This window comes from Vigna umbellata, chromosome 1, assembly GCF_029865625.1.
Source record: "Vigna umbellata cultivar VRB3 chromosome 1, Vumbellata_1.0, whole genome shotgun sequence".
Lineage (NCBI taxonomy): Eukaryota > Viridiplantae > Streptophyta > Magnoliopsida > Fabales > Fabaceae > Vigna > Vigna umbellata.
In genome coordinates this window covers 53,376,458-53,386,093 of record NC_142165.1, presented here as the reverse complement: position 1 = coordinate 53,386,093, position 9,636 = coordinate 53,376,458, and the positions used below count along the sequence as shown (strand labels likewise).

General features: G+C 32.5%; 1 pseudogene; it reads right to left on the bottom strand.

Annotated features, from left to right (window-relative positions):
• Nucleotides 1-3,557: 3,557 nt before the first annotated feature.
• LOC148205735 (U-box domain-containing protein 8 pseudogene) lies at nt 3,558-5,224 on the bottom strand (annotated as a pseudogene).
• Nucleotides 5,225-9,636: the final 4,412 nt, after the last annotated feature.

Sequence of the window (9,636 nt, the reverse complement as noted above, 5' to 3'; positions counted from 1 at the left end):
TTTCAAAATATGTCCAAGTTTTTAGATGCTATAAAGATCTTGTACTAAGAGAAGTTTTACAACATTATTGAATGTAACACGTAAAGTCAGGCAAATCACTTTGAATAATTTCTATACATAAACATTGAATAAGACCATTAGAATTGTGAGCAAATCTAGCCTTCTACTAGCGCTTTATCACACTTAGGTAGTTTTTGAGCAACATTGCTTCGGTTGCACTCAATTTGCATGTAAATGACATTTTTTTTTATTTTCTTCTAATAATTCAAATAAATTCTTGTTATTGACAGAAATAAAAGTTGAACAATATTATGAAAAGGCAAATGTCGTTTCATAAAAAAAGATGTTTTTATATAACTAAAATTGATTGAATATCCATTCTAAGACAGAAATAGTAATAATAAAAACATTTGCAATTCCAAGTCAAAAGATACATTGAAAATATTTATAATTAATTATTGACTTGGGCATACTTTTATAATCTACAAAGGAGAACTCAGCGTAATTAAATGTTTGAGTTAACCAAATGTTAGATTAAACGAGTATAAAAAATCAAACCAGTATTACTTTCTATTGCACCTATTCTGAACCTTTGACTATCCTTTATAAATTGTTTTAGAAAACAATTTAACACATTTTTCAACCATCAAACGATCTTCTCAAATAGTCCAATGGCATTGTCCAAAGATTTTAATAAAACTTGATAAAAATTAAATTGAAACCATATTTCAAGTGTCATTTGAAAAACAAGATAAATCCACTTATTAAATTAATTATAATATATATACATGAAGTGTGACAGAAGAAATACTAGAGTAACTGTATATGGAAGCGTACACTCTAACTAAAGTTAAGAGCTAAATTATAATTTTCTAATCCTGGAAGCATCTGAGATGTGACGCGATAATGTAAAAAAGTTTGGAAGAAAATTCTACGCACGCGGATAAAAACCCTACACCACACAGTTAACGTATCCGGCTAGCTATCACCTAGATTCGTGAGCTACGCATTGTTTATTGTAATGTAAAGCCAAATGGATAGTTTTTAGGGTTTTATAATAATCATTGCAACCATGATCCGATGCTACCTGCTACATCGTATAATATCAGTTTGTATTAAAATGTTTTTATGTTCTTAATCCCAAACATACCTAGGTCTGTTTAAGACAACTCTTTTAATATAAGAATGATCCCATAAACCCCGTTGCCCTCTCCTGCAGGGAATCGTTATGAAGAAGAAAACCCAGAAGCAAACAATCAAAAGAGGAAGACGCGAGGTATATGAAAAGAATCAAGATGTGTAGAAAGGTACCAAATGCCAGAAAAAGTGTGCTGACCAAACCAATATTAGGACAAATGAATGGTGTTTGATAGTGTAATACACACCACTAGAGTAAAAACTAGTATAAATAAAGTGAATCAGAAATAAATTCGGTCAGAATCGTATACCCTGTAACAAACCATTGCACTAAATTCTGCATCAATATTAATCCAGGACATTATATAACATGTAGTAACGACTTCAGGTAAAAACTTTTGACGTCAAACCAAATTACCTGCCAAATACCATCATTGGAAACACAAAATTGCTTTGCCATCCACACTACAAAACCGAACAAAGTAGCAACTTGCCCGGTGTTATCTGCTGAAGTTTAACCACTTGGCAGCCTCCTTTTAACAGGTGGAGATGCGTGCATAGGTATTTATGTGTGGGAAATCAGAAAACTTTATGATGCAATTTTCCATTAAATCAGCCCAACCAAACTGTAGAGCTAGATGGAATGCGTATTGGAAATCACTATGAATTCAAAGCACAAGGAAAATACTGCAAAGAATATATACTCTGAACATCCTCAGTCTTCAATTAGTATTTCTGAAATTTTTAACAATATCACAACTAATAGACAATTAACACATAATTAGAGCGAAGAAAAGTCTTTCCGCAAGACATGGACTAAAATTTTGATATTAAAACTTATATTAACAACATGGCATGGGTACAAACCACTGAAACCCGTGTCAGTGTACTCAATTGGCGAAAAAATGTTTGAAGTACTAACATATTGCAGAAAGTATTTTTTTTTGTAAGGCTGCAATAAGTTGTGCAAGGACCAACTATTCATAACTCTTCCCTTACTCCAAGACAACGCATTTTTTTAATGGATGAAAGCAATTTTATTGCATGGGTGAAGTTCTCAACGCTACATGCCAACCACAATTCAAAATACTTAAATATTAATAAAGCAGCACTACTGATCATATGATACAGGGCCCTAACCCAATTTGTCAACATATCTTGTAAAGAATTTAGCAAAATGCAGAAAATGCTTCGGACTAACCCATCAGTCCCCTCCATTTCAAGTAATCCTCATCTTGAGAGTATAAAAATAAAATGTTCCAAAAAAGTCACAACCTTATAGTAAGTCCACCAATTAATAAAATTTTAAAAAATGGACAAAAAAAATTAAATAGTAATCAGAGCAAAATCCATATAGAAGAGAATGAAGTTGTCAGAAAATTGAAAGTAAAATGACAACCAGTGGTATAGAACTATTAAACATAAACCACTAGTTCTAAATACTTTCACAGCCAGTGTATTTGACGGCTAAAAATGTTTTCCTGTGACCTTTTATGTTCATATCCATATGATATTAGTAGTGACGTCTTTCGAACTTTAGTATTTTCTTTGTTGCCATCTGAAAAATTCTTAGTAAGAATTTTCACGGATAAACTGAACATTTCTTGCATACATCATGATAAAATAAACACGTTTTCCCAAATTGGCAGGCCAACATCGTCATTTGTTGTTGAACACAAACATTAAGAATATTAAGAACAAAGCACTAACTATTAAGAATATTAAGAATAAAGCACTAACTATATCAGATGGATTTCTAAAATTTCATTTGTTAGAAATTTATTTCATACATGTACATATTCATACGCAAAAATAATTCAAAGTCCAGAAGTAATCATATTGATGAAATAAAATGAAGGACATAAAACTGAATGAACAAACTGTACATGCCAGTCACAATTCAATAGAACAAGATATTTTACTTGCAATTGATATAGTAGGAATGACTGGTTGCTGAACACATCAGCCCCGTTAAAATATATCTCACAGGTAAAAAAATGCTGATATCCTATTAACATAAACAATAGCATTCCGGTCAAAATCAACCATCCAAAGCAATTATGGCTCAATGAAAACCATGTCTCATAAGTCTTGACAAATTTGACTTCAATTCTAGCCTGACAGGTTTTGTTTTCTAAACTTATTGAAACGCACATTTTTGTTTGATTCAGGAAACATACAGATTATACATATGGAAGAAATTTTTAGTTTGAAAATTAACTTGTTTTGTTGGAGAGGAAAGCACTGAAGAAATAAAAATCTTGAAACATAACATTCCAAAATCATATCCTGAATTCAAGCTTCATTTCACTCACATTTTTTTCTTTCATTCAAACGATTCATGAGTTACACTAAAATTTCAAATGCACAGCAACAGAACTACTACTTACATACAAAGGAAAGACTACATAAAAAACAACTTGTAAGTTAAAATCCAGATGTTAAGAATTAACCCAGTAAAAATTACGAAGAAACCAGAAGAAATGTTCTAACTACGAAGCACTACAGTTCAAAGGATTTAACTTTCCCATTCAGAACAGCCAAACTAACACCAGAGAGCTAGCCCATCATCATTATTCAATATACAACAACATACAAAAGAACCCTATCACATTCAAAACAAAAAAAATGATCTTCTTTCCATTTTGTACAGAGGACCCACCCAACATGGCAGAACCAATAAACAAAAAACAACAACTCACCTCCACTGAGGAGAGACAAACAAATCTTTCTTCCCATCAAAACTGATACTTCATACATCCCAGTTCCATTCATTTTCCATAATCACTCCACCCGATCGTGGTTGCTGTTGTTGCTACGGAGAGCCCGAATCAAATTACACGCATTCCTCCTTACCTTCTCATTATCATCTTCCACGAACACAATAGAAGCTTCAAGAACACCTTCTTCAAGAGCTAACAGCATCATTTCCTGGCTATACAAGCAAAGTGAAGTAAGTGCGAAAAGCGCATACTGAATCCCCCTGGAGCTTCCGTTCCTCAAAACGCGAGCTAGAATCTGAACACAACCGTTATAACCTTCCATTTGCTCCCTCCCTTCCTTACACTTCGCCAGAACGCCAATTACCTCAACGCACCGTTCCAATCCAATTTCTACGTTCCGCAACAGAATCGGCACAGCGCCGCAACTCACGGCTCTTCTCCGGTTATCCGGAAAGGAGCAGAGAGCGTAAAGCGCGGTGGCGGCCTCCTTCCTCTCCCTCCCTTTTCCGTCACGGAGTATCGCCACGAGCGCCGCGATCGCCGCCGGGAAAGCGCCGATGGTGGCCTTGTTGACCTCGACGACGGAGAGGCTGGTGACGATGGTGGCCGCGACGGCGCGGCAGTCAGGCGAAGCGTTGAGGAGAACGGCGACGAGGCGCCCGACGACGCCCTCGGCGACGAGGCCGACCTTAGAGTCGTCGTCGAGGGTGAGGTTGAGCAGAAGCGGGAGCGCCTTCTCCTGGAGAGCAGGGTCGACGACGGCGGCGAGGACGGCGGGGACAGCAGCTGAGTCAGCAAGGTGGCGGCGGAAGGCGGAGTCACGCTTGGAGAGGCGCGTGAGGTGGCGGAGGGAATCGATTTTGGAATCGGAGGAAGAAGAGGGAGAAGTGAGGGTGGAAATTAGGGTTTGAGGTTGGGAAATGGTTTGGTGAAGAGGAGGTAGGAGGGTATAGTTGGAGATTAAGCTTCGGAGCGCGTGGTTGGGAATAAGGGAAGGTTGGTCGGGGAGGGGCAACTTGGTAATTGGACATGTTCTGTAGCCTGCGTCTAGCCAACGTTGGATTGAGGAACGGTCGAAGGTGTGACCGGAAGAGAGGATTACAGGGTCCGACATTATTTCTAGGGAAATTGGACACTTGAAGTGGTCGGGAAGATGATGAGTCGCCATTTCTTCGGTCAAATTACGAGTACCACCCTTCAATGATGAATGGATGAAGGTTCCACAGTGAAGTTCTAGTGTGTGTGGGTGAGTGACTGAGTGACTGAGTGACGGAGAGAAAGAGAGAGAGAGAGAAAGAGAGAGAGAAAGAGAGAGGGTTTTTGAGGTTTTTGAGGCCTCTATTCACTTTCCTTTCCTTCCGCCATTGATCCCTTTTAGCTTCATCACAGGTATTTTTTGGACGATAATACCCTCCGTTAAACACGGTAATCTCCACCAAGTGATTTTCGTGATTTTGGATTGCTTTTTCATACTTTTAAATAATTTATTCATCTTATTATTAAAACGTTTTATCTTTTTTATATTTATTAGAAAAAGAAAAAAAGTCATATCAACTTGAGTTTATTATAATTTCGTAACACATCTTTTAAATATTTTATATTCATCTCTCTTCTACTCAAATATTTTGACTGTGAAAGAGAATTTACACTCTAATTTAATTCACACAAACCCTTATTATAATTATCTCATTAAGAAAGATAAATGAAAACTAAACTTATCATGCGTCATTTAATATACTCTTTAGACTAAAAGTTAACATACTCTATATATGAAAAACAGATATAAAATATGCTATTTAAATAATAAAACATAACGCCATCTTATTTATTCATTTTACTTTTGTAAATGTCATTCTATTCTATTAGTATAAAATATCATTTTTAGTGGGTAATCCTAAATGCAATATAAATAAAATATATATTACTAAATTTTTTATTTTAACGTATTAAATTAATTATATATTTTCTATTTTCAAATTCTTATCGCATTCTTGACCACGCCATGTCCAATCTCATTCAAAAGAAAAACAAAATTCAAACCTCGCATGCGTTTTCAGTTTTTGGATTTGTTATCATTGCTTCGAAAAATCAATATTAAAAAATATTCAAATTTGGATTTGTTATCATTGCTTCGAAAAATCAATATTAAAAAAAATTCAAATTTATGATAAGTTTATCTAATCCTAATTTTGACACTTTTATCCAATAATAGATTTTGTGAAATTGAGATATTATTTTTTTAGTAATTACTTTATTATATTTATTTTTATATTATAAATTAAATCGTGTGAAGAATGTTCAAAGAATGCTATAAGCTTAAAAATGTTTCATAGTTTTGATTGTTGACCTTTAACGTTGGTATAAAGGTTTATTTAAAAATACTTTTTTTATGTTTGCATGTGCGAAGTATTTTAAATATTCTTAGTTTTATTAAGTTTTAATTGAGGATTTGAGAATGAGTTTAATTTGTTTTTGTGAAAAAGTGAGACAGTGGTTAATAGGTTTTTCTATTAAATTTTCATGTATGTTGATCCTTTAAAATTATTTTGATTTACATGTCAATTTTTTAATATAATTTTTCTTTGGGTATTTACTTTTATTAGAGAATTCATCAGTGTAATAAATAGATGTGTTTATGTTATGAAATTATATTAGATTTTATCTTCTTTATTTGAAAATTACATTGTTGTTTTTTCTTTTTCATTTTATGGTTTTGTTGTAATTGTATGGTTTTTCATGTATTTTATGATGATATTGAAGAAAATCTCTAAAACTTTGAATGAAGATGTTTGATGATATTTGAATATGTTTATAAAGATTCTAGTGTTTAGTATCTAATTTTCTTTATTCTTATTTGAACTCTTTAAATCAAGACATTCCCTATGATAACAAGTGACTGAAAACTAAAGTTAAGATTGAAATGAATTTTAATGATTTTAATCAATGAAAAGTTTAAATAATTGATGATTTTTTCTTCTAGAAAAAAAATAATTATTTAGATAAATAATCGATCATTTATAAGTTTTCTAGTTTTTCATAATGCATTTTTTTAATCGATTAAAATTATTGTTTGTAATCAATGAACAAAGCATTCAATTTATTAAATTGTGTAATAAACAATTATAACATGTAGACGTTACAAAATATTTTAAAAAATATGTTAAAGATAATTTATTAACAACTAAAATAGTTTAAATAATTTATTAGGAGAGAAGGAAGGAAAAATTTATACAATCCACTCAAGGAATTAGAGGAATTAGAGAACTTATTGTGTGAAGGATTTTTGAAGAGATATGCACTATGAAGTGACATGATGAATTGTTAGGCATGTCAAGTGTGTCTGAAACAAATGAATTTGTTGATTGGATGATGAAAGATATATTAGAAGACATGATTTGTGATATTGGAGTACAATCCTTTGTTGAAGAGGTTTATGAAAAAATGTCTATTGATGCAGAGAATCCATTATATCCTAGTTTAACTAACTTTACACAATTATAAGTTGTGTTAAAGGTTGATGAATTTAAACACAGTGAAGGGCAAAATTTTAAAAGCTTCATATAATTGCTTCAATTGTTAAAGGAAATGTTTCTTGAAAGCAAAACTTTACCTAATCGAATGTAGATACTTTGTCTGATAGTAATGGAATATGAAAATATTCATGCATGTCCCAATGAATGTATTTTATATATAAAAGAGTTTGTAAAGTCAATAAGTTGTCTCAAGCATTGCAAACCTTCATTATCTGAGCGAAACATCTCATGAAGATGACACCACAAATTGAATTGGTTACACAACATATTGAATCGGTTTGTATCTCCATTAATATTGTTACATATATATATATGTGTGTGTGTGTGTGTGTGTGTGTGTGTGTGTGTGTGTGTGTACGTGTGTGTGTGTGTGTATGTAGTATATAGTGTCCTAACTAATGTCATGTTTGTGTTTTGTGTAGCAACGTGAAGCAGAGTTGCATGCCTCAAAATTTAGAGGGTCTACTACTACTAGCCATATTGACGGAGGTTGTTGCAATCATGGGGATAGAGCCAGTGGTCATTCCTTGGGGTGTCACTATTTTTGGCAAAGATAGAAAGCTTCCATTTCTCATACATAAATCTAATTTGATGGAAATTTTAGCAGACAATAAAGAGTTAAACATATTTATTCCACAATTATAAGTTAACTTTTAAAGTCATTTTTATCCCTTATTCAATTAGATATTTGATATGTGTTTTTACCATCAAATTTAGGTACTTACATGGTTTATGTTTGGAAGAGGGAAATGATGACACATATAGGTTTATAGACCCTCGTTTCATGACCCCAACGGGTAACAAGAAAACATAAATCGAAATGTACATCGGTAATTCTATAATGTTGCGACAAAAACGAGTTTACCTTGCTCCATATATAGATAAGTAAGTATATCCTTATTTAATAATTTATAGTTTTGGCATGGTACATGTTTTAACTAATTTTTAATGCAATCATCATTGGTATTTGCTAGTTCTATCAGTATTAGATTGTACCACTGTATGGTTTTACTCATTGCATAAAAAGTCTCCCCCTCACTTGAAAAGTATAGTAGACATGTAAGTCTGTTTTAAGAATCCCCTACCACTACATTGACCTTCAATATACAATTACATGTTTCCTAACACTAGATGTTTTTATCTTAGTGCCTTTAATGGACAATGTATATTGAACGATAGATCAACTGTCACAACTCAAAAGGTCATATGGATTTTCATCAAGGTTTGTGTTATCATTTAATTTATCTATATAGTTTTATTGTAGGTGTAGAGCAATAAAAAAAATTGGGAGCTATAAGTATATGACTATTACGTCATGTAGTGGATGAGAACTATAGTACAAGTCGGCTATCAAAGTAATTGGGATGATGTAAGATGTTATAACCCCTTATATTTTAAATCTAATTTCAACTTCAATATGTCTTAACTTTAACTTCAATTCACTTTTATAGAATTTTAAGGATGTCCAACTATTCAATAAAAAAAGGATTAGAATATGTTCAACAAGCATGACAAAGTACTTTATAATTAGATATAAGAATATATGGTGTTAGAGTTAGACTTAGAGTTATTTGTTAAAAGAATTTCATATATAGTTAATTAGTATTGATATTTATAAAACATATGAACTATTTTTGAACTGTCTAAGTTGTTGTATGAAAACATTTTGATAGGGTTTTGGTAGACAAAATTGTAAATATTATATTTTATAAAAAAGACTCAATTTTAACAACGGTTATGACCATAATCATCATGGATATGCATTTTGTTTTTTTAATAGGTTTGGTTATGACCAAAACCGTCATTATAAACTATTTCATTAATTTTTTCTGCTTTTTTATTAAATTTTTTATAGTGGTGTTAACACCGTCGTTATTTAACACTTAACACTTTCAACAATGGTAAAAAAACTTGTCATTGTTTTTTTACGACGACCAATTTAATGACAGTTAAGAGTAATCGTCGTTTTTTATGTTACACTTCTAACGATGACCAATTTAACAACAGTTAAGAGTCGTAGTGGAAAGCTATCTCTAACCGTCATGGATTTGTCTTTCTATAATGGTGGAGGCCTAAGTTGTTTCATATATAAATATCCAATTTAGTCCTTGAAAGATTGTAGTAGTGGTTGATAGGTCACGATCTAAGAAAATGAACACAAATTCAATAAGAGGTGATGGATTAATTTATGATGGGTTCTCCAAAGATTTGTAAAGGATGGGACTTTGAAAGGAAAAAAAAGC